At 37.1% G+C, this 26,692-nt stretch overlaps 1 protein-coding gene across 1 annotated transcript in view; it reads right to left on the minus strand.

Annotated features, from left to right (window-relative positions):
• LOC128687496 (osmotic avoidance abnormal protein 3-like) overlaps positions 1 to 26,394 on the minus strand; it is a 238,803-nt gene extending 212,409 nt beyond the window's left edge. Inside the window, exon 1 of the mRNA XM_070083939.1 lies at positions 25,421 to 26,394. The gene's annotated coding sequence lies outside the window, so the exon portion shown is untranslated. The remainder of the gene's footprint in view (positions 1 to 25,420) is intronic.
• Positions 26,395 to 26,692: the final 298 nt, after the last annotated feature.

The raw sequence follows: 26,692 nt of genomic DNA on the forward strand, positions 1-26,692 counted from the left end.
AAGACTGCATGTCACCAGTACACCACCAGTCACTACATCAGGGTCATTAAGACTGCATGTCACCAGCACACCACCAGTCACTACACCAGGGCCATTAAGACTGCATGTCACCAGTACACCACCAGTCACTACATCAGGGCCATTAAGACTGCATGTCACCAGTACACCACCAGTCACTACACCAGGGTCGTAAAGACTGAATATCACCTGTACACCACCAGTCACTACACCAGGGTCATAAAGACTGCATGTCACCTGTACACCACCAGTCACTACACCAGGGTCGTAAAAACTGCATGTCACCTGTGCACCACTAGTCACTACACCAGGGTCGTAAAAACTGCACGTCACCTGTACACCACTAGTCACTACACCAGGGTCGTAAAGACTGCATGTCACCTGTACACCACCAGTCACTACACCAGGATCGTAAAGAATGCATGTCAACTGTACACCACCAGTCACTACACCAGGATCGTAAAGAATGCATGTCAACTGTACACCACCAGTCACTACACCAGGGTCGTAAAGAATGCATGTCAACTGTACACCACCAGTCACTACACCAGGGTCATTAAGACTACATGTCAACTGTACACCACCAATCACTACATCAGGGTCATTAAGACTGCATGTCACCAGTACACCACCAGTCACTACACCAGGGTCATAAAGACTGCATGTCACCTGTACACCACTAGTCACTACACCAGGGTCGTAAAAACTGCATGTCACCTGTACACCACCAGTCACTACACCAGGGTCGTAAAGAGTGCAAGTCACCTGTACACCACTAGTCACTACACCAGGGTCGTAAAAACTGCATGTCACCTGTACACCACCAGTCACTACACCAGGGTCATAAAGACTGCATGTCACCTGTACACCACTAGTCACTACACCAGGGTCGTAAAAACTGCATGTCACCTGTACACCACCAGTCACTACACCAGGGTCGTAAAGACTGCATGTCACCTGTACACCACCAGTCACTACACCAGGGTCGTAAAAACTGCATGTCACCTGTACACCACTAGTCACTACACCAGGGTCACTAAGACTGCATGTCAACTGTACACCACCAGTCACTACACCAGGGTCATAAAGACTGCATGTCACCTGTACACCACTAGTCACTACACCAGGGTCGTAAAAACTGCATGTCACCTGTACACCACCAGTCACTACACCAGGGTCGTAAAGACTGCATGTCACCTGTACACCACTAGTCACTACACCAGGGTCGTAAAAACTGCATGTCAACTGTACACCACCAGTCACTACACCAGGGTCATAAAGACTGCATGTCACCTGTACACCACTAGTCACTACACCAGGGTCACTAAGACTGCATGTCAACTGTACACCACCAGTTACTTCACCAGGGTCATAAAGACTACATGTCAACTGTACACCACCAGTCACTTCATCGAGCCCTCTGTGTGGGCGAAACGTCGTCAATAAAGACTGAATTATATTTTGTTTGTTTCTCTTCCATAGTAATGACGGTTCTTGCATCTCGCTTTACTACTCTGACTGACGTCCGTGGAAGGAAGTTTTCTCCAGAGAAAAAAACTGAACGCGAGTGAACACGGATCTGACCACACATTACTTGTGCTTCTTTATCCTTCCAATAACTCTCAAGTTAGTCCAAAAACTCTGGACGATCTAAACTGAAATGATGTTTCAGTTCGTTTTTCTTAATAGATTCGCTTGTAGACAAACTTCAGGAGCTCAAAACACTGAAGCTGAGACAGTCCAAGTTCGTTCTCTCGCCTCATTAAAACCTTATTTAAAAAACTCAGAGTAGGGCTGTAAGTTGTGCTGTGCCAATATTCCATTAAAGTTCAAACTTAGAAAGAGGGAAAAGTTTGAAATCCGGTGTCTTTTATGAAATACATAAGAAAATTGATTGAAAACTTGAAACAAAATTGCATATGAGTTAATTGGAAAATCTTAAACACTTCTAGCGAGAGAGACCTCACCGGACACTGATACTCACTGATACTCATCGTAAAACATAGACACTGCATTCACTCATAGGCACATATTCACTGCCTCACTCGCTTTCGTTCACTCATAGATACTCATTCACTCGCTCACTAACAGAGCGCCTATACTCTGAAGGATGGGTGACGATGTTACAATCCTGGTGGTGAGAAGCACAGTGCCTACAGACTGGAAGGATTAGTTACAATCCTGGAGGTGAGACGTACAATACCTGCCTCTGGAGGATGGGTAAGGATGTTGTATTTGTGGAGGTGGGAAATGCGGTGCCTGCACTCTGAAGGAAGAGTGAGGATGTTACAGTTCATGAGATCGTCTGCATTGTAGTGTACACACAGTTTTATAAATAAAATAAAGAAAAATAATGAATTTCCCTCTTGGGGTCATGGAGAACCAGAAACATGGACAGCTAAGATGGTGGAGGTGGTTCTGGAAAACCTCATGCATCAATATGTGAGGGAGAGGAGAGGATGAACCAGTAAGGCTGGATCTCCAATTCACCTTGAGTACTTCTGATATTGAGTACACATATATACACACACGAGACCAGGAGCTGTGAATCGACTTCTGCAACTACAATTAGGTGAGTATACGCACACACACACACACACACACACACACACACAGTTTGTGTGTGTGTGTGTGCTGATCAAAAACCGATGGAATTTTGATGAGCTGGAGAGAGGAGACAGCGGAGAAGAAAGTGATTACATAGCGGGAACGCTTCACTCTGAAGGTCCCAAGGTGGTAATAGCAGTGATGTATAACCCACCACAGAACAGCAGGAGGCCAAGGCAAGAGTACGACGAGAGCAATAGAGCAATGGTTGACACACTGGATGCAGTGGACAGAAGAGCTCATGCATGCAGGGCAAAGCTCCTGATCATGGGTGACTTTAACCACAAGGAGATCGATTGGGAGAACTTGGAGACACATGGGGGCCAAGATACATGGAGGGCTAAGATGATGGAGGTGGTACTGGAAAACTTCATGTACCAACACGTAAAGGACACTACAAGAGAGAGAGGAGAGGATGAACCAGCAAGACTGGACTTAGTATTCACCTTGAGTAGTGCGGATATCGAGGACATCACATATGAAAGACCCCTTGGGGCCAGCGATCATGTGGTTTTAAGCTTCGAATACACAGTAGAGCTACAAGTGGAGGGAGAAGCAGGAAGGCTAGGACGAATGAACCCAAACTACAAGAAAGGGGACTACACGGGAATGAGGAACTTCCTGAACGGGGTTCAGTGGGACAGAGAACTGGCAGGGAAGCCAGTTAATGAGATGAAGGAATATGTAGCAACAATATGCAAGGAGGCTGAGGAGAGGTTTGTACCCAAGGGTAACAGGAATAATGAAAAAGCCAGGATGAGCCCATGGTTCATCCAAAGGTGCAGGGAGACAAAAACCAAGTGTGCTAGGGAATGGAAGAAATATAGAAGGCAAAGGACCCAGGAGATTAAGGAGAGCAGTCGTAGAGCCAGAAACGAATATGCACAGATAAGAAGGAAGGCCCAACGACAATATGAAAACGACATAGCAGCGAAAGCCAAATCTGACCCGAAACTGTTATACAGCCACATCAGGAGGAAAACAACGGTCAAGGACCAGGTAATCAGGCTAAGGAAGGAAGGAGGAGAGACAACAAGAAATGACCGTGAAGTATGTGAGGAACTCAACAAGAGATTCAAAGAAGTGTTCACAGAGGAGACAGAAGGGGCTCCAGAAAGACAGAAAGGTGGGCACACCACCAAGTGCTGGACACAGTGCACACAACCGAGGAAGAAGTGAAGAGGCTTCTGAGTGAGCTAGATACCTCAAAGGCAATGGGGCCAGATAACATCTCCCCATGGGTCCTGAGAGAGGGAGCAGAGGCGCTATGTGTTCCCCTAACAACAACATTCAATACATCTATCGAAACAGGGAGATTGCCTGAGGCATGGAAGACAGCAAATGTAGTCCTAATCTTTAAAAAAGGAGACAGACATGAAGCACTAAACTACAGACCAGTGTCACTGACCTGTATAGTAAGCAAAATCATGGAGAAGATTATCAGGAGAAGAGTGGTGGAACACCTAGAAAGAAATGATCTCATCAACAGCAGCCAACATGGTTTCAGGGACGGGAAATCCTGTGTCACAAACCTACTGGAGTTCTATGACATGGTGACAGCAGTAAGACAAGAGAGAGAGAGGTGGGTGGATTGCATATTCTTGGACTGCAAGAAGGCGTTTGACACAGTTCCACACAAGAGATTAGAGCAAAAACTGGAGGACCAAGCAGGGATAACAGGGAAGGGACTACAATGGATCAAGGAATACTTGTCAGGAAGGCAGCAGCGAGTCATGGTACGTGTCGAGGTGTCAGAGTGGGCACCTGTGACCAGCGGGGTCCCACAGGGGTCAATCCTAGGACCAGTGCTGTTTCTGGTATTTGTGAACGACATGACGGATGGAATAGACTCTGAGGTGTCCCTGTTTGCAGATGACGTGAAGTTGATGAGAAGAATTCACTCGATCGAAGACCAGGCAGAACTACAAAGGGATCTGGACAGGCTGCAGACCTAGTCCAGCAATTGGCTCTTGGAGTTCAATCCCACCAAGTGCAAAGTCATGAAGATTGGGGAAGGGAAAAGAAGACCGCAAACGGAGTACAGTCTAGGGGGCCAGAGACTACAAACCTCACTCAAGAAAAAAGATCTTGGGGTGAGTATAACACCAGGCACATCTCCTGAAGCGCACATCAACCAAATAACGGCTGCAGCATATGGGCGCCTAGCAAACCTCAGAACAGCATTCCGACACCTTAATAAGGAATCGTTCAGGACCCTGTACACCGTGTACGTTAGGCCCATATTGGAGTATGCGGCACCAGTTTGGAACCCACACCTAGCCAAGTACGTAAAGAAACTAGAGAAAGTGCAAAGGTTTGCAACATGACTAGTCCCAGTGCTAAGAGGTATGTCCTACGAGTAGAGGTTAAGGGAAATCAACATGACGACACTGGAGGACAGGAGAGAAAGGGGGGACATGATAACGACATACAAAATACTGAGAGGAATTGACAAGGTGGACAAAGACAGGATGTTCCAGAGACTGGACACAGTAACAAGGGGACATAGTTGGAAGCTGAAGACACAGATGAATCACAGGGATGTTAGGAAGTATTTCTTCAGCCACAGAGTAGTCAGTAAGTGGAATAGTTTGGGAAGCGATGTAGTGGAGGCAGGATCCATACATAGCTTTAAGCAGAGGTATGATAAAGCTCACGGCTCAGGGAGAGTGACCTAGTAGCGATCAGTGAAGAGGCGGGGCCAGGAGCTCGGACTCGACCCCCGCAACCTCAACTAGGTGAGTACAACTAGGTGAGTACACACACACACACACACACACACACACACACACACACACACACACACACACACACACACACACACACACAGACATACACACACACACACACACACACACACACACACACACACACACACACACACACACACACACACACACACACACACACACACAGACATACACACACACACACACACACACACACACACACACACACACACACACACACACACACACACACACACACACACACACACACACACACACACACATACAGACATACACACACACACACACACACACACACACACACACACACACACACACACACACACACACACACACACACACACACACACACACACACACACACACACACACACACACACACACACACACACACACACACACACACACACATGCGTGAAAAAACACCAAACACTAACCCTCACTTATAGAACATATCAATAGATGGATTTACAGTAAAAAATTGACTTGTTCATTGATGTTCATTGATGTTCATCACTGATGTTCTTCTATGATTTTCTCCACTGATGTTATTCACTGAAGAAGAAGGAAGGAGAAAAATACTCAGGTGTTACGTACATATCTAAGATACTCAGGTGTTACTTACATATCTAAGATACTCAAGTGTTACGTACATATCTAAGATACTCAGGTGTTACGTACATATCTAAGATACTCAGGTGTTACGTACATATCTAAGATACTCAGGTGTTACGTACATATCTAAGATACTCAGGTGTTACGTACATATCTAAGATACTCAGGTGTTACGTACATATCTAAGATACTCAGGTGTTACGTACATATCTAAGATACTCAGGTGTTACGTACATATCTAAGATACTCAGGTGTTACGTACATATCTAAGATACTCAGGTGTTACGTACATATCTAAGATGCTCAGGTGTTACGTACATATCTAAGATACTCAGGTGTTACGTACATATCTAAGATACTCAGGTGTTACGTACATATCTAAGATACTCAGGTGTTACGTACATATCTAAGATACTCAGGTGTTACGTACATATCTAAGATACTCAGGTGTTACGTACATATCTAAGATACTCAGGTATTACGTACATATCTAAGATACTCAGGTGTTACGTACATATCTAAGATACTCAGGTGTTACGTACATATCTAAGATACTCAGGTGTTACGTACATATCTAAGATACTCAGGTGTTACGTACATATCTAAGATACTCAGGTGTTACGTACTTATCTAAGATACTCAGGTGTTACGTACATATCTAAGATACTCAGGTGTTACGTACATATCTAAGATACTCAGGTGTTACGTACATATCTAAGATACTCAGGTGTTACGTACATATCTAAGATACTCAGGTGTTACGTACATATCTAAGATACTCAGGTGTTACGTACATATCTAAGATACTCAGGTGTTACGTACATATCTAAGATACTCAGGTGTTACGTACATATCTAAGATACTCAGGTGTTACGTACATATCTAAGATACTCAGGTATTACGTACTAAGATACTCAGGTGTTACGTACATATCTAAGATACTCAGGTGTTACGTACATATCTAAGATACTCAGGTGTTACGTACATATCTAAGATACTCAGGTGTTACGTACATATCTAAGATACTCAGGTGTTACGTACATATCTAAGATACTCAGGTGTTACGTACATATCTAAGATACTCAGGTGTTACGTACATATCTAAGATACTCAGGTGTTACGTACATATCTAAGATACTCAGGTGTTACGTACATATCTAAGATACTCAGGTGTTACGTACATATCTAAGATACTCAGGTGTTACGTACATATCTAAGATACTCAGGTGTTACGTACATATCTAAGATACTCAGGTGTTACTTACATATCTAAGATACTCAGGTGTTACTTACATATCTAAGAAAGAGATACTTGTTCAACACCTGGATATCTTTATTAAGAAAACAGTAAAGATAAAGATAGCCATTAACTCTGGTATAGATAATGGTCTGGAGATACCATCCTACAGGTGCATCATCCTACAGGTGAACCATCCTACAGGTAAACGATCTTACAGGTAAACCATCCTACAAGTGGACCATCCTATACGTGGACCATCCAAGGGGTGGACCACCCTACATGTGAACCATCCTACATGTGAACCATCCTACATGTGAACCATCCTACATGTGAACCATCCTACGGGTGGACCACCCTACATGTGAACCATCCTACAGGTGAACCATCCTACAGGTGAACCATCCTACAGGTGAACCATCCTACGGGTGGACCACTCTACAGGTGAACCATCCTACAGGTGAACCATCCTACAGGTGAACCATCCTACAGGTGAACCATCCTTCGGGTGGACCACCCTACAGGTAAACGATCTTACAGGTAAACCATCCTACAAGTGGACCATCCTATACGTGGACCATCCCAGGGGTGGGCCACCCTACATGTGAACCATCCTACGGGTGGACCACCCTAAAGGTGAACCATCCTTCAGGTGAACCATCCTACGGGTGGACCACCCTACAGGTGAACCATCCTACAGGTGCACCATCCTACAGGTGAACCATCCTACGAGTGGACCACCCTACAGGTGAAACATCCTACAGGTGAATCATCCTACGGGTGGACCACCCTACAGGTGAACCATCCTACAGGTGAACCATCCTACGGGTGGACCACCCTACAGGTGAGCCATCCTACAGGTGAACCATCCTACGGGTGGACCACCCTACAGGTGAACCATCCTACAGGTGAACCATCCTACGGTTGGACCACCCTACCGGTGAACAATCCTACAGGTGAACCATCCTACGGGTGAACCATCCTACGGGTGGACCACCCAACAGGTTAACCATCCTACAGGTGAACCATCCTACGAGTGGACCACCCTACAGGTGAACCATCCTACAGGTGAACCATCCTACAAGTGGACCATCCTATAGGTGGGCCACCCTACAGGTGAACTATCCTACAGGTGAACTATCCTACAGGTGAACCATCCTATAGGTGGACAATCCTGCAATTATACCATACTACAGGTAAACCATCCTATAAGTGGACCATCCTATAGGTGGGCCTTTCTACATGTAAACCATCCTACGGGTATACCATCCTACAAGTGGACCATTCTATAAGTGGACAACCCTACAGGTGAACCATCCTACAGGTGAATCATCCTACAGGTGAATCATCCTACAAGTGAGCCTTCCTACAGGTGAACCATCCTACAGTTGGATCATCCTACAGCTGAATCATCCTACATGTGAATCATCCTACAGGTGAATCATCCTACAGGTGGATCATCCTAAAGGGAAATCATCCTACAGGTGAACAATCCTACAGATGAATCATCCAACAGGTGAACAATCCTACAGGTGAATCATCCTACAGATGAATCATCCTACATGTGAATCATCCTACATGTGAACCATCCTACAGGTGAATCATCCTACAGGTGAAACATCCTAAAGGTGCATAATCCTTCAGGCGAATCATCCTACAGGTGAATCATCCTACAGGTGGATCATCCTACAGGTTAATCGTCCTACAGGTTAATCATTCTACAGGTTAATCATCCTACAGGTGAATCATCCTACAGGTGAACCATCCTACAGTGAATCATCCTACAGATGAACCATCCTACAGGTGCATAATCCTACAGGTGATTCATCCTACAGGTGAATCATCCTACAGGTGGATCATCCTACAGGTTAATCATCCTACAGGTTAATCATTCTACAGGTTAATCATCCTACAGGTTAATCATCCTACAGGTGAACCATCCTACAGGTGAATCATCCTACAGGCGAATCATCCTACAGGTGAATCATCGTACAGGTGAATCATCCTACAGGTGAACCATCCTACAGGTGAACAATCCTACAAGTGAATCATCCTACAGGTGAATCATCCTAAAGGTGAATCATCCTACAAGTGAACCATCCTACAGGTGAATCATCCAACAAGTGAATCATCCTACAGGTGAACCATCCTACAGGTGAATCATCCTACATTTGCATCATCCTACAGGTGAATCATCCTACAGATGAATCATCCTGCAGGTGAATCATCCTACAGGTTAATAATCTAACAGGTGAACCATCCTACAGGTGAATCATCCTACAAGTGAATCATCCTCCAGGTGAATCATCCTACAGGTCAAACATCCTACAGGTGAATCATCCTACAGGTGAATCATCCTACAGGTGTACCATCCTGCAGGTGAATCATCCTACAGGTGAATCATCCTACAGGTGAACCATAATACAGATGAATCATCCTACAGGTGAATCATCCTCCAGGTGAATCATCCTACAGGTGAGTCATCCAAAAGGTAAATCATCCTACAGGTGAATCATCCTACAGGTGATTCATCCTACAGGTGAATCATCCTACTGGTGCTTCATCCTACAGGTGAATCATTCTACAGGTGAATCATCCTACAGGAGAATCATCCTACATGTGAATCATCCTACAGATGAATCATCCAGCAGGTGTATCATCTTACAGGTGATTCATCCTACAGGTGTATCATCCTACAGGTGAATCCTCCTACAGGTGAATCATCCTACAGATGAATCATCCTACAGGTGAATCATCCTACAGACGAATCATCCTACAGGTGAATCATCCTACAGGAGAACCATCCTACGAGTGAATCATCCAACAGGTGAATCATCCTACAGGTGAATCATCCTACAGGTGAATCATCCTACAGGTGAATCATCCTACAGGAGAATTATCCTACAGGTGAATCATTCTACAGGTGAATTATCCTACAGGTGAATCATCCTACAGGTTAATCATCCTACAGATGAATCATCCTACAGGTGAATCATCCTACAGGTGAATCATCCTCCAGGTGAATCATCCTACAGATGAATCATCCAACAGGTGAATCATCCTACAGGTGAATCGTCCTACAGGTGATTCATCATACAGGTGAGTCATTCTTCAGGTGAATCATCCTACAGGTGAATCATTCTACAGGTGAATCATCCTAGAAGTGAATCATGCTACAGGTGAATAATTCTACAGGTGAATCATCCTCCAGGTGAATCATCCTCCAGGTGAATCATCCTCCAGGTGAATCATCCTACAGGTGAATCATCCTACAGGTGTGAGTGCTTCTCAGGTAGAATATTAATGTTCACATTATTAATGTTTATATTATTAATGTTCTCATTATTAATGTTTATATTATTAATGTTCACATTATTAATGTTCACATTATTAATGTTTATATTATTAATGTTCAAATTATTAATGTTTATATTATTAATGTTCTCATTATTAATGTTTATATTATTAATGTTTATATTATTAATGTTCACATTATTAATGTTTATATTATTAATGTTCTCATTATTAATGTTTATATTATTAATGTTTATATTATTAATGTTCTCATTATTAATGTTTATATTATTAATGTTTATATTATTAATGTTCACATTATTAATGTTTATATTATTAATGTTCTCATTATTAATGTTTATATTATTAATGTTTATATTATTAATGTTCACATTATTAATGTTTATATTATTAATGTTCTCATTATTAATGTTTATATTATTAATGTTCACATTATTAATGTTCACATTATTAATGTTTATATTATTAATGTTCAAATTATTAATGTTTATATTATTAATGTTCTCATTATTAATGTTTATATTATTAATGTTTATATTATTAATGTTCACATTATTAATGTTTATATTATTAATGTTCTCATTATTAATGTTTATATTATTAATGTTTATATTATTAATGTTCTCATTATTAATGTTTATATTATTAATGTTTATATTATTAATGTTCACATTATTAATGTTTATATTATTAATGTTCTCATTGTTAATGTTTATATTATTAATGTTTATATTATTAATGTTCTCATTATTAATGCTTATATTATTAATGTTTATATTATTAATGTTCACATTATTAATGTTTATATTATTAATGTTCACATTATTAATGTTTATATTATTAATGTTCACATTATTAATGTTTATATTATTAATGTTCTCATTATTAATGTTTATATTATTAATGTTTATATTATTAATGTTCACATTATTAATGTTTATATTATTAATGTTCTCATTATTAATGTTTATATTATTAATGTTCACATTATTAATGTTTATATTATTAATGTTCACATTATTAATGTTTATATTATTAATGTTCACATTATTAATGTTTATATTATTAATGTTCTCATTATTAATGTTTATATTATTAATGTTCACATTATTAATGTTTATATTATTAATGCTCACATTATTAATGTTTATATTATTAATGTTCACATTATTAATGTTTATATTATTAATGTTCACATTTTTATTATTCACATTATTAATGTTTATATTGTTAATGTTCACATTATTAATGTTTATATTATTAATGTTCACATTATTAATGTTCACATTATTAATGTTTATATTATTAATGTTCACATTATTAATGTTTATATTATTAATGTTCACATTATTAATGTTTATATTATTAATGTTCACGTTATTAATGTTTATATTACTAATGTTTATATTATTAATGTTTATATTATTAATGTTCACATTATTAATGTTTATATCATTAATGTTTATATTATTAAATGTTCACATTATTAATGTTTATATTATTAATGTTCACATTGTTAATGTTTATAATATTAATGTTTATATTATTAATGTTTCATTAATAATGTTTATATTATTAATGTTTATATTATTAATGTTCACATTATTAATGCTTATAATATTAATGTTCACATTATTAATGTTTATATTATTAATGTTTCATTAATAATGTTTATATTATTAATGTTTATATTATTAATGTTCACATTGTTAATGTTTATAATATTAATGTTCACATTATTAATGTTCACATTATTAATGTTCATATTATTAATGTTTCATTAATAATGTTTATATTATTAATGTTTATATTATTAACGTTCACATTATTAATGTTTATATCATTAATGTTCACATTATTAATGTTTATATTATTAATGTTTATATTATTAATGTTCACATTATTAATGTTGATATTATTAATGTTCACATTATTAATATTTATATTATTAATGTTTATGTAATTAATGTTCACATTATTAATGTTTATATTATTAATGTTTATATTATTAATGTTTATATTATTAATGTTCACATTATTAATGTTCATATTATTAATGTTCACATTATTAATGTTTATATTATTAATGTTCACATTATTAATGTTTATATTATTAATGTTCACATTATTAATGTTCACATTATTAATGTTTATATTATTAATGTTCACATTATTAATGTTTATATTATTAATGTTTATATTATTAATGTTTATATTATTAATGTTTATATAATTAATGTTTATATTATTAATGTTCACATTATTAATGTTTATATTATTAATGTTTATATTATTAATGTTTATATTATTAATGTTCACATTATTAATGTTTATATTATTAATGTTCACATTATTAATGTTTATATTATTAATGTTCACATTATTAATGTTTATATTATTAATGCTTATATTATTAATGTTCACATTGTTAATGTTTATATTATTAATGTTCACATTATTAATGTTTATATTAATAATGTTCACATTATTGATGTTTATATTATTAATGTTCACATTATTAATGTTTATATTATTAATGTTTATATTATTAATGTTCTCATTATTAATGTTTATATTGTTAATGTTCACATTTTTAATGTTTATATTATTAATGTTTATATTATTAATGTTCTCATTATTAATGTTCATATTATTAATGTTCACATTATTAATGTTCTCATTATTAATGTTCTCATTTTTAATGTTCTCATAATTAATGTTTATATTATTAATGTTTATATTATTAATGTTCACATTATTAATGTTTATATTATCAATGTTTATATTATTAATGTTTATATTATTAATGTTTATATTAATAATGTTTATATTATTAATGTTTATATTATTAATGTTATATTATTAATGTTCATATTATTAATGTTCATATTATTAATGTTCACATTATTAATGTTTATATTATTAATGTTTATATTATTAATGTTCACATTATTAATGTTTATATTATTAATGTTTATATTATTAACGTTCACATTACTAATGTTTATATTATTAATGTTCACATTATTAATGTTCACATTATTAATGTTTATATTACAAATGTTCACATTATTAATGTTCACATTATTAATGTTCACGTTATTAATGTTTATATTATTAATGTTCACATTATTAATGTTCACATTATTAATGTTTACATTACTAATGTTAACATTATTAATGTTCACATTATTAATGTTCTCATTATTAATGTTCACATTATTAATGTTTATATTATTAATGTTCACATTATTAATGTTTATATTATTAATGTTCACATTATTAATGTTTATATTATCAATGTTCACATTATTAATGTTTATATTATTAATGTTCTCATTATTAATGTTTATGTTATTAATGTTCTCATTATTAATGTTTATATTATTAATGTTCACATTATTAATGTTTTTATTAATAATGTTTATATTATTAATGTTTATATTATTAATGTTCACATTATTAATGCTTATATTATTAATGTTTATATTATTAATGTTTATATTATTAATGTTCACATTATTAATGTTTATATTATTAATGTTCACATTATTAATGTTTATATTATTAATGTTTATATTATTAATGTTTATATTAATAATGTTCACATTATTAATTTTTATATTATTAATGTTTATATTATTAATGTTCACATTATTAATGTTCTCATTATTAATGTTTATATTATTAATGTTCTCATTATTAATGTTTATATTATTAATGTTCACATTATTAATGTTCACAATATTAATGTTTATATTATTAATGTTCTCATTATTAATGTTCACAATATTAATGTTTATATTATTAATGTTTATATTATTAATGTTCTCATTATTAATGTTTATATTATTAATGTTTATATTATTAATGTTTATATTATTAATGTTCTCATTAATAATGTTTATATTATTAATGTTTATATTATTAATGTTTATGTTATTAATGTTCTCATTATTAATGTTTATATTATTAATGTTCTCATTATTAATGTTCTCATTATTAATGTTCTCATTATTAATGTTTATATTATTAATGTTTATATTATCAATGCTCTCATTATTAATGTTTATATTATTAATGTTCACATTATTAATGTTTATATTATTAACGTTTATATTATTAATGTTCTCATTAATAATGTTTATATTATTAATGTTTATATTATTAATGTTTTCATTATTAATGTTTATATTATTAATGTTCACATTATTAATGTTTATATAATTAATGTTCACACTATTAATGTTTATATTATTAATGTTTATATTATTAATGTTCTCATTATTAATGTTTATATTATTAATGTCCACATTATTAATGTTTATATTATTAATGTTCACATTATTAATGTTTATATTATTAATGTTCTCATTATTAATGTTTATATTATTAATGTTCTCATTATTAATGTTTATATTATTAATGTTCACATTATTAATGTTTATATTGTTAATGTTCACATTAATAATGTTTATATTATTAATGTTCACATTATTAATGTTTATATTATTAATGTTTATATTAATGTTTATATTATTAATGTTCACAATATTAATGTTTATATTATTAATATTTATATTACTAATGTTTATATTATTAATGTTCACATTAATAATGTTTATATTATTAATGTTCACATTATTAATGTTTATATTATTAATGTTCTCATTATTAATGTTTATATTATTAATGTTCACATTATTAATGTTTATATTAACAATGTTCTCATTATTAATGTTTATATTATTAATGTTTATATTATTAATGTTCACATTATTAATGTTTATATTATTAATGTTCACATTATTAATGTTTATATTATTAATGTTTATATTATTAATGTTTATATTATTAATGTTCTCATTATTAATGTTTATATTATTAATGTTTATATTATTAATATTCTCATTATTAATGTTCACATCATTAATGTTTATATTATTAATGTTTATATTATTAATGTTTATATTATTAATGTTTATATTATTAATGTTCTCATTATTAATGTTCACATCATTAATGTTTATATTATTAATGTTCACATTATTAATGTTTATATTATTAATGTTTATATTAATAATGTTCTCATTATTAATGTTTATATTATTAATGTTTATATTATTAATGTTCTCATTATTAATGTTTACATTATTAATGTTTATATTATTAATGTTCTCATTATTAATGTTCACATCATTAATGTTTATATTATTAATGTTCACATTATTAATGTTTATATTATTAATGTTCTCATTATTAATGTTTATATTATTAATGTTCTCACTATTAATGTTTATATTATTAATGTTTATAATATTAATGTTCACATTATTAATGTTTATATTATTAATGTTCTCATTATTAATGTTTATATTATTAATGTTCTCATTATTAATGTTTATATTATTAATGTTCACATTATTAATGTTTATATTATTAATGTTCTCATTATTAATGTTTATATTATTAATGTTCACATGATTAATGTTTATATTATTAATGTTCACGTTATTAATGTTTATAATATTAATGTTCACATAACTAATGTTTATATTATTAATGTTTATATTATTATTGTTCACATTATTAATGTTTATATTATTAATGTTCACATTATTAATGTTTATATTATTAATGTTTATATTATTAATGTTCTCATTATTAATGTTTATATTATTAATGTTCACATTATTAATGATTATATTATTAATGTTCACGTTATTAATGTTTATAATATTAATGTTCAAATTATTAATGTTTATATTATTAATGTTTATATTATTATTGTTCACATTATTAATGTTTATATTATTAATGTTCACATTATTAATGTTTATATTATTAATGTTCACATTATTAATGTTTATATTATTAATGTTCACATTATTAATGTTCACATTATTAATGTTCACATTATTAATGTTGTCATTATTAATGTTCTCTTTATTAATGTTCTCATTATTAATGTTCACATTATTAATGTTTATATTATTAATGTTTATATTATTAATGTTCACATTATTAATGTTCACATTATTAATGTTCACATTATTAATGTTTATATTATTAATGTTCACGTTATTAATGTTCTCATTATTAATGTTTATATTATTAATGTTCTCATTATTAATGTTCTCATTATTAATGTTCTCATTATTAATGTTCTCATTATTAATGTTCTCGTTATTAATGTTCTCATTATTAATGTTTATATTATTAATGTTCTCATTATTAATGTTCTCATTATTAATGTTCTCATTATTAATGTTTATATTATTAATGTTCTCATTATTAATGTTCTCATTATTAATGTTCTCATTATTAATGTTCTCATTATTAATGTTCTCGTTATTAATGTTCTCATTATTAATGTTTATATTATTAATGTTCTCATTATTAATGTTCTCATTATTAATGTTCTCATTATTAATGTTTATATTATTATTGGTATAGTAGGTTGGTAGACAGCAACCACCCAGGGAGGTACTACCGTCCTGCCAAGTGAGTGTAAAACGAAAGCCTGTAATTGTTTTACATGATGGTAGGATTGCTGGTGTCTTTTGTCTGTCTCATAAATATGCAAGATTACAGGTACGTCTTGCTACTTCTACTTACACTTAGATCACACTACACATACATGTACATGTTTATTTATACACACTCATCTGAGTTTTCTTTGATTTTATCTTAATAGTTCTTGGTCTTATTACTTTTCCTTTTATATCCATGGGGAAGTGGAATAAGAATCTTTCCTCCGTAAGCCATGCGTGTTGTAAAAGTCAACTAAAATGCCGGAAACAATGGGCTAGTAACCCCTTTTCCTGTAAAGATTACTAAAAAAATAAGAAGAAAATCGTCAAAGTGGGAAGTCTGAATGTGCGTGGATGTTGTGCAAATTATAAGAAAGAGATGATTGTGGATGTTATGAATGAGAAGAAACTGGATGTCCTGGCTTTAAGTGAAACAAAGCTGAAGGGGGTGCGAGAGTTTCAATGGAGAGGAATAAATGGGATTAGGTCAGGGGTTTCAAATAGAGTTAGAGCTAAAGAAGGAGTAGCAATAGTGTTGAAGGATAAGCTATGGCAGGAAAAGAGGGGCTACAAATGTATAAATTCAAGGATTATGTGGAGTAAAATAAAGATTGGATGTGAAAAGTGGGTTATAGTAAGCGTGTATGCACCTGGAGAAGAGAGAAGTGTAGAGGAGAGAGAGAGATTCTGGTAAATGTTGAGTGAATGCGTGGGGAGTTTTGAATCAAGTGTGAGAGTAATGGTGGTTGGGGATTTCAATGCTAAAGTGGGTAAAAATATTATGGAGGGAATAGTAGGTAAATTTGGGGTGCCAGGGGTAAATGTAAATGGGGAGCCTTTAATTGAGCTATGTGTATAAAGAAATTTGGTAATAAGTAATACATATTTTATGAAAAAGAGGATAAATAAATATACAAGGTGTGATGTAGCACGTAATGAAAGTAGTTTGTTAGATTATGTATTGGTGGATAAAAGGTTGATGGGTAGGCTCCAGGATGTACATGTTTATAGAGGGGCAACTGATATATCAGATCATTATTTACTTGTAGCTACAGTTAGAGTAAGAGGTAGATGGGAAAAGAGGAAGGTGGCAACAACAAGTAAGAGGGAGGTGAAAGTGTATAAACTAAGGGAGGAGGAAGTTCGGGCGAGATATAAGCGACTATTGGCAAAAAGGTGGGCTAGTGCAAAGATGAGTAGTGGGCGGGGGGGTTGAAGAGGGTTGGAATAGTTTTAAAAATGTAGTATTAGAATGTGGGGGAGAAGTTTGTGGTCATAGGAGGGTGGGTGCAGGAGGAAAGAGGAGTGATTGGTGGAATGATGAAGTAAAGGGTGTGATAAAAGAGAAAAAGGTAGCTTACGAGAGGTTTTTACAAAGCAGAAGTGTTATAAGAAGAGCAGAGTATATGGAGAGTAAAAGAAAGGTGAAGAGAGTGGTGAGAGAGTGCAAAAGGAGAGCAGATGATAGAGTGAGAGAGGCACTGTCAAGAAATTTTAATGAAAATAAGAAAAAATTTTGGAGTGAGTTAAACAAGTTAAGAAAGCCTAGGGAAAGTATGGATTTGTCAGTTATAAACAGAGTAGGGGAGTTAGTAGATGGGGAGAGGGAGGTATTAGGTAGATGGCGAGAATATTTTCAGGAACTTTTAAATGTTGAGGAAGAAAGGGAGGCGGTAATTTCATGCACTGGCGAGGGAGGTATACCATCTTTAAGGAGTGAAGAAGAGCAGAATGTAAGTGTGGGGAGGTACGTGAGGCATTACGTAAAATGAAAGGGGGTAAAGCAGCTGGAACTGATGGGATCATGACAGAAATGTTAAAAGCAGGGGGGGATATAGTGTTGGAGTGGTTGGTACTTTTGTTTAATAAATGTATGAAAGAGGGGAAGGTACCTAGGGATTGGCGGAGAGCATGTATAGTCCCTTTATATAAAGGGAAAGGGGACAAAAGAGACTGTAAAAATTATAGAGGAATAAGTTTATTGAGTATACCAGGAAAAGTGTACGGTAGGGTTATAATTGAAAGAATTAGAGATAAGACAGAATGTAGGATTGCGGATGAGCAAGGAGGTTTCAGAGTGGGTAGGGGATGTGTAGATCAAGTGTTTACATTGAAGCATATATGTGAACAGTATTTAGATAAAGGTAGGGGAGTTTTTATTGCATTTATAGATTTAGAAAAGGCATATGATAGAGTGGATAGAGGAGCAATGTGGCAGATGTTGCAAGTATATGGAATAGGTGGTAAGTTACTAAATGCTGTAAAGAGCTTTTATGAGGATAGTGAGGCTCAGGTTAGGGCATGTAGAAGAGAGGGAGAATACTTCCCGGTAAAAGTAGGTCTTAGACAGGGATGTGTAATGTCACCATGGTTGTTTAATATATTTATAGATGGGGTTGTAAAAGAAGTAAATGCTAGGGTGTTCGGGAGAGGGGTGGGATTAAATTATGGGGAATCAAATTTAAAATGGGAATTGACACAGTTACTTTTTGCTGATGATACTGTGCTTATGGGAGATTCTAAAGAAAAATTGCAAAGGTTAGTGGATGAGTTTGAGAATGTGTGTAAAGGTAGAAAGTTGAAAGTGAACATAGAAAAGAGTAAGGTGATGAGGGTATCAAATGATTTAGATAAAGAAAAATTGGATATCAAATTGGGGAGGAGGAGTATGGAAGAAGTGAATGTTTTCAGATACTTGGGAGTTGAAGTGACGGCGGATGGATTTATGAAGGATGAGGTTAATCATAGAATTGATGAGGAAAAAAAGGTGAGTGGTGCGTTGAGGTATATGTGGAGTCAAAAAACGTTATCTATGGAGGCAAAGAAGGGAATGTATGAAAGTATAGTAGTACCAACACTCTTATATGGATGTGAAGCTTGGGTGGTAAATGCAGCAGCAAGGAGACGGTTGGAGGCAGTGGAGATGTCCTGTCTAAGGGCAATGTGTGGTGTAAATATTATGCAGAAAATTCGGAGTGTGGAAATTAGGAGGTGTGGAGTTAATAAAAGTATTAGTCAGAGGGCAGAAGAGGGGTTGTTGAGGTGGTTTGGTCATTTAGAGAGAATGGATCAAAGTAGAATGACATGGAAAGCATATAAATCTATAGGGGAAGGAAAGAGGGGTAGTGGTCGTCCTCGAAAGGGTTGGAAAGAGGGGGTAAAGGAGGTTTTGTGGGCGAGGGGCTTGGACTTCCAGCAAGCGTGCATGAGCGTGTTAGATAGGAGTGAATGGAGACGAATGATACTTGGGACCTGACGATCTGTTGGAGTGTGAGCAGGGTAATATTTAGTGAAGGGATTCAGGGAAACCGGTTATTTTCATATAGTCGGACTTGAGTCCTGGAAATGGGAAGTACAATGCCTGCACTTTAAAGGAGGGGTTTGGGATATTGGCAGTTTGGAGGGATATGCTGTGTATCTTTATACGTATATGCTTCTAAACTGTTGTATTCTGAGCACCTCTGCAAAAGCAGTGATAATGTGTGAGTGTGGTGAAAGTGTTGAATGATGATGAAAGTATTTTCTTTTTGGGGATTTTCTTTCTTTTTTGGGTCACCTTGCCTCGGTGGGAGACGGCCGACTTATTGAAAAAAACAATTATTAATGTTCTCTTTATTAATGTTCTCATTATTAATGTTCTCATTATTAATGTTCACATTATTAATGTTAACATTATTAATGTTAACATTATTAATGTTCACATTATTAATGTTCACATTATTAATGTTCACATTATTAATGTTCACATTATTAATGTTAACATTATTAATGTTAACATTATTAATGTTCACATTATTAATGTTCACATTATTAATGTTCACATTATTAATGTTCACATTATTAATGTTAACATTATTAATGTTCACATTATTAATGTTCACATTATTAATGTTCACGTCATTAATGTTCACGACATTAATGTGAACAATATCAATTTTTTCATTATTAATATTGGGATCAATAAATATAATTTCATTTTAACATTATCTTTTTGTACAGGAATGTGTGAAAATTCTTTCTCACTGGTTAGTGTAAGCGAGTCGAGCAGTGACGCTAACTGGTAGTCAAAAGTGGCAGTTTGAAGCCGTAGACTTTGTGCACGCAACCTTCCCCACCCTACCACACACACACACACACACACACACACACACACACACACACACACACACACACACACACACACACACACACACACACACACACACACACACACACACACACACACACACACACACACACACACACACACACACACACACACACACACACACACACCTTCTGGAGTTTTATGATAAAGTAACAGAAGTTAGACACGAGAGAGAGGGGTGGGTTGATTGCATCTTCTTGGACTGCAAGAAGGCCTTTGACACAGTTCCTCACAAGAGATTAGTGCAGAAGCTAGAGGATCAGGCTCATATAACAGGAAGGGCACTGCAATGGATCAGAGAATACCTGACAGGGAGGCAACAACGAGCCATGGTACGTAATGATGTATCACAGTGGGCACCTGTGACGAGCGGGGTCCCACAGGGGTCGGTCCTAGGGCCAGTGCTATTTTTGGTATATGTGAACGACATGATAGAAGGATTAGACTCAGAAGTGTCCCTGTTCACAGACGATGTGAAGTTAATGAGGAGAATTAAATCAGATGATGACCGGACAGGACTTCAAAGAGACCTGGACAGACTGGACACCTGGTCCAGTCTGTCCAGACGGCAAGAAACTAGAGAAAGTGCAAAGGTTTGCGACAAGGTTAGTTCCAGAGCTAAGGGTAATGTCTTATGAAGAAAGGTTAAGGGAAATCGGCCTGACGACACTAGAGGGCAGGAGGGTCAGGGGAGGCATAATAACGACATGTAAAATACTGCGCGGAATAGACAAGGTGGACAAAGCCAGGATGTTCCAGGGAGGGGACACAGAAACAAGAGGTCACAATTGGAAGCTGAAGACACAGATGAGTCAGAGAGATATTAGGAAGTATTTCTTCAGTCATAGAGTTGTCAGGCAGTGGAATAGCCTAGACAGTGATGTAGTGGAGGCAGGAACCGTACATAGTTTTAAGACGAGGTTTGATAAAGCTCATGGAGCGGGGAGAGAGAGGACCCAGTAGCAACCGGTGAAGAGGCGGGGCCAGGAGCTAAGACTCAACCCCTGCAACCACAAATAAGTGAGTACAAATAGGTGAGTGAGTACACACACACACATACAAACACGGTGGGCCCAGATAACATCTTTCCATCTGTCCTGATAGAGGGAGCAGATGCCTTGTGCGCCACTAACAACAGTCCTCAATATATCTATCGAAACAGGGCAACTACTTGAGGTGTGGAAGATAGGAAATGTAGTCCCAGTTTTAAGACATGTAGACATGTAGACATGTAGACATGTAGACATGTAGCATTATACTACAGGCCAGTGTCACTGACATGTATAGTATATAAATTCACAGAGAAGATTATGAGGAGTGGAGTGGTGGAGCACCTTGAAGAGTGGTGGAGCACCTTGAAGAGTGGTGGAGCACCTTGAAGAGTGGTGGAGTACCTTGAAGAGTGGTGGAGCACCTTGAAGAGTGGTGGAGCACCTTGAAGAGTGGTGGAGTACCTTGAAGAGTGGTGGAGCACCTTGAAGAGTGGTGAAGCACCTTGAAGAGTGGTGGAGTACCTTGAAGAGTGGTGGAGCACCTTGAAGAGTGGTGGAGTACCTTGAAGAGTGGTGGAGCACCTTGAAGAGTGGTGGAGCACCTTGAAGAGTGGTGGAGCACCTTGAAGAGTGGTGGAGCACCTTGAAGAGTGGTGGAGCACCTTGAAGAGTGGTGGAGCACCTTGAAGAGTGGTGGAGCACCTTGAAGAGTGGTGGAGTACCTTGAAGAGTGGTGGAGCACCTTGAAGAGTGGTGAAGCACCTTGAAGAGTGGTGGAGCACCTTGAAGAGTGGTGGAGTACCTTGAAGAGTGGTGGAGCACCTTGAAGAGTGGTGGAGCACCTTGAAGAGTGGTGGAGTACCTTGAAGAGTGGTGGAGCACCTTGAAGAGTGGTGAAGCACCTTGAAGAGTGGTGGAGTACCTTGAAGAGTGGTGGAGCACCTTGAAGAGTGGTGGAGTACCTTGAAGAGTGGTGGAGCACCTTGAAGAGTGGTGGAGCACCTTGAAGAGTGGTGAAGCACCTTGAAGAGTGGTGGAGCACCTTGAAGAGTGGTGGAGCACCTTGAAGAGTGGTGGAGCACCTTGAAGAGTGGTGAAGCACCTTGAAGAGTGGTGGAGTACCTTGAAGAGTGGTGAAGCACCTTGAAGAGTGGTGGAGTACCTTGAAGAGTGGTGGAGCACCTTGAAGAGTGGTGGAGCACCTTGAAGAGTGGTGAAGCACCTTGAAGAGTGGTGGAGCACCTTGAAGAGTGGTGGAGTACCTTGAAGAGTGGTGGAGCACCTTGAAGAGTGGTGGAGCACCTTGAAGAGTGGTGGAGTACCTTGAAGAGTGGTGGAGCACCTTGAAGAGTGGTGGAGTACCTTGAAGAGTGGTGAAGCACCTTGAAGAGTGGTGGAGCACCTTGAAGAGTGGTGGAGCACCTTGAAGAGTGGTGAAGCACCTTGAAGAGTGGTGGAGTACCTTGAAGAGTGGTGGAGCACCTTGAAGAGTGGTGGAGCACCTTGAAGAGTGGTGAAGCACCTTGAAGAGTGGTGGAGCACCTTGAAGAGTGGTGAAGCACCTTGAAGAGTGGTGGAGTTGAAGAGTGGTGGAGTCCCGTGAAGAGTGGTGGAGCACCTTGAAGAGTGGTGGAGTACCTTGAAGAGTGGTGGAGCACCTTGAAGAGTGGTGGAGCACCTTGAAGAGTGGTGGAGTACCTTGAAGAGTGGTGGAGCACCTTGAAGAGTGGTGGAGCACCTTGAAGAGTGGTGGAGCACCTTGCACCTTGAAGAGTGGTGGAGCACCTTGAAGAGTGGTGGAGCACCTTGAAGAGTGGTGGAGTACCTTGAAGAGTGGTGAAGCACCTTGAAGAGTGGTGGAGCACCTTGAAGAGTGGTGGAGCACCTAGAAAGGAATGGACTCATACATGACAACCAGAACGTCTTCAGGAGAGGAAAATCCTGCGTCACAAACCTACCGGAGTTCGTTAAGTTAACAGAAGTAAGACAGGAGAAAAGGGGGGACTGATTTTCTTGGACTGTAAGAAGGTTTTCGACTCAGTACCACACAAGAGATTGGTACAAAAGCTAGAGGAGCAGGCAGGAAGAGTAGAGAAGGCGCTGCAATGAATCACGTACCAACAACGAGTGCTGGTACGTGACGAAGTGTCAAAGTGGATGCACTTGTCGAGAAGAGTTCCAAAAGGGTCAGTCTTAGGTCCGGGTGCTGTTTCTTGCATATGCGAATTCATAACGGAAGAGAGATTCAGAGATGTCTTCGTTTGCAGGCTATGTGAAGCTAATGAGGAGAGGTTAAGCGAACTCAGCTTGACGACAGTGGAAGATAGGAGGGATAGGGGGAGACATGATAACGACGTACAAAATCTGAGAGGAATTGACAGGGTGAACAGGGCCAAAATGTTTCAGAGATGGGATGCAGGAACAAGGGGACGCAACTGGAAGTTGAAAACTCAGATGAATCACAGGGATGTTAGGAAGAATTTCTTCAGCTTTAGAATTTTCAGGGAGTGGAACAATCTGGAGAGTGAAGAAGTGGGGGCGGGATCCATACATTGCTTTAAGAAGAGATACGAATAGGTGAGCGCGCGCGCACACACACACACAAACACACACACACACACACACACACACACACACACACACACACACACACACACACACACACACACACACACACACACACACACACACACACACACACACACACACACACACACACACACACACACACACACACACACACACACACACACACACACACACACACACACACACACACACACACACACACACACACACACACACACACATACACACACACATACACACACACACACACACACACACACACACACACACACACACACAAACACACACACACACACATACTCACACACACACACACACACACATACTCACACACACACACACACACACACACACACACACACACACACACATACACACACACACACACACACACACACACACACACACACACATACACACACACACACACACACACACACACACACACACACACACACACACACACACACACACACACACACACACACAAACACACACACACACACACACACACACACACACAAACACACACACACACACACACACACACACACACACACACACACACACACACACACACACACACACACACACACACACACACAATAAAATTTTACCTGTAGAAAGTGTGGTGTTTGTGGTTCTACTGCCGCAGCCGAACCATAGAACCACCTCTCCAGCAGGAAGCGTCGTAGGAGCCAATGTAGCAGGTGTGTGAGCAGGCTCTGCTGCCTGCTGGATTATTTAGTATCGTCCTACTGCCTGCTGAATCCCTCTGGTGTCCGTTGAAGCACTTAGAACCCTCCTGGTGACTGTTGAAGCAGTTAGAACCCTCCTGGTGACTGTTGAAGCAGTTAGAACCCTCCTGGTGACTGTTGAAGCAGTTAGAACCCTCCTGGTGACTGTTGAAGCAGTTAGAACCCTCCTGGTGACTGTTGAAGCAGTTAGAACCCTCCTGGTGACTGTTGAAGCAGTTAGAACCCTCCGTGTGTCTGTAAAGTACTTAGAACTCTCTTGATGTCTGTTAAGCACTTTGAACCCTCCTGGTTCTGTTGAACCACTTTAAACCCTCCTGTTTGGCTGTTGGAGAACTTAAAGCATTCTTAAGCACTTAGAATCCTCCTCCTGTCTGCTGAGGCAGTAAAAATTATTCTGAAGCAGTTACTGCTGCTCAGCTACTCCTGCTCTCAGCAGTTCAGTTTATCTCAGGGTTTTCCAGCAGTCACAAGCAGTTTCGATCTCCCTGTCAGTCTGAACTTGTGTTGCTTCCACCTACTGTTTCTGCTGTTGCTGCTACTGCTTCTGCTGTTGCTGCTACTGCTGTTGCTGCTACTGCTTCTGCTGTTGCTGCTACTGCTTCTGCTGTTGCTGCTACTGCTTCTGCTGTTCCTGCTACTGCTTCTGCTGTTGCTGCTACTGCTTCTGCTGTTGCTGCTACTGCTTCTGCTGCTGCCTTCTACTGGCTCGCAGTGGCTCATCTGCCCACCTAAGCCTGGCCATCAATCTGCTAAACACTTAAACACTAAATTGGCACAGTTTCGGGCGATGTTTCGACCACCGGAGCTCCCTCAATCACTGCCGACTTGCTACTGAGTCGCCGACTCAGCTGTACCGACCGACCCACCGACCGTACCGACAACGTCATGTGCCATTAAGCATTTTTTCTATACATTTTCGCTCACTTTCCCACAACCGAACATTTTGTCTCAATTAACATCGCTCCTGATAGTGAGGCGATGCCCTCTATGGCGAAACGTTCGCACTAAACATCGCTGTTAGGAACGTGCGTCGGCGTTCAGAAGCGCTCTTCAATAACGTAGGTGAACGTTGCAGGTAAACGTAGTAAGTGAACGAACTAGGTGAACGACGCAAGTAAACATGGTAGTTGA

Source organism: Cherax quadricarinatus, chromosome 11, assembly GCF_038502225.1.
Source record: "Cherax quadricarinatus isolate ZL_2023a chromosome 11, ASM3850222v1, whole genome shotgun sequence".
Classification (NCBI taxonomy): Eukaryota; Metazoa; Arthropoda; class Malacostraca; order Decapoda; family Parastacidae; genus Cherax; species Cherax quadricarinatus.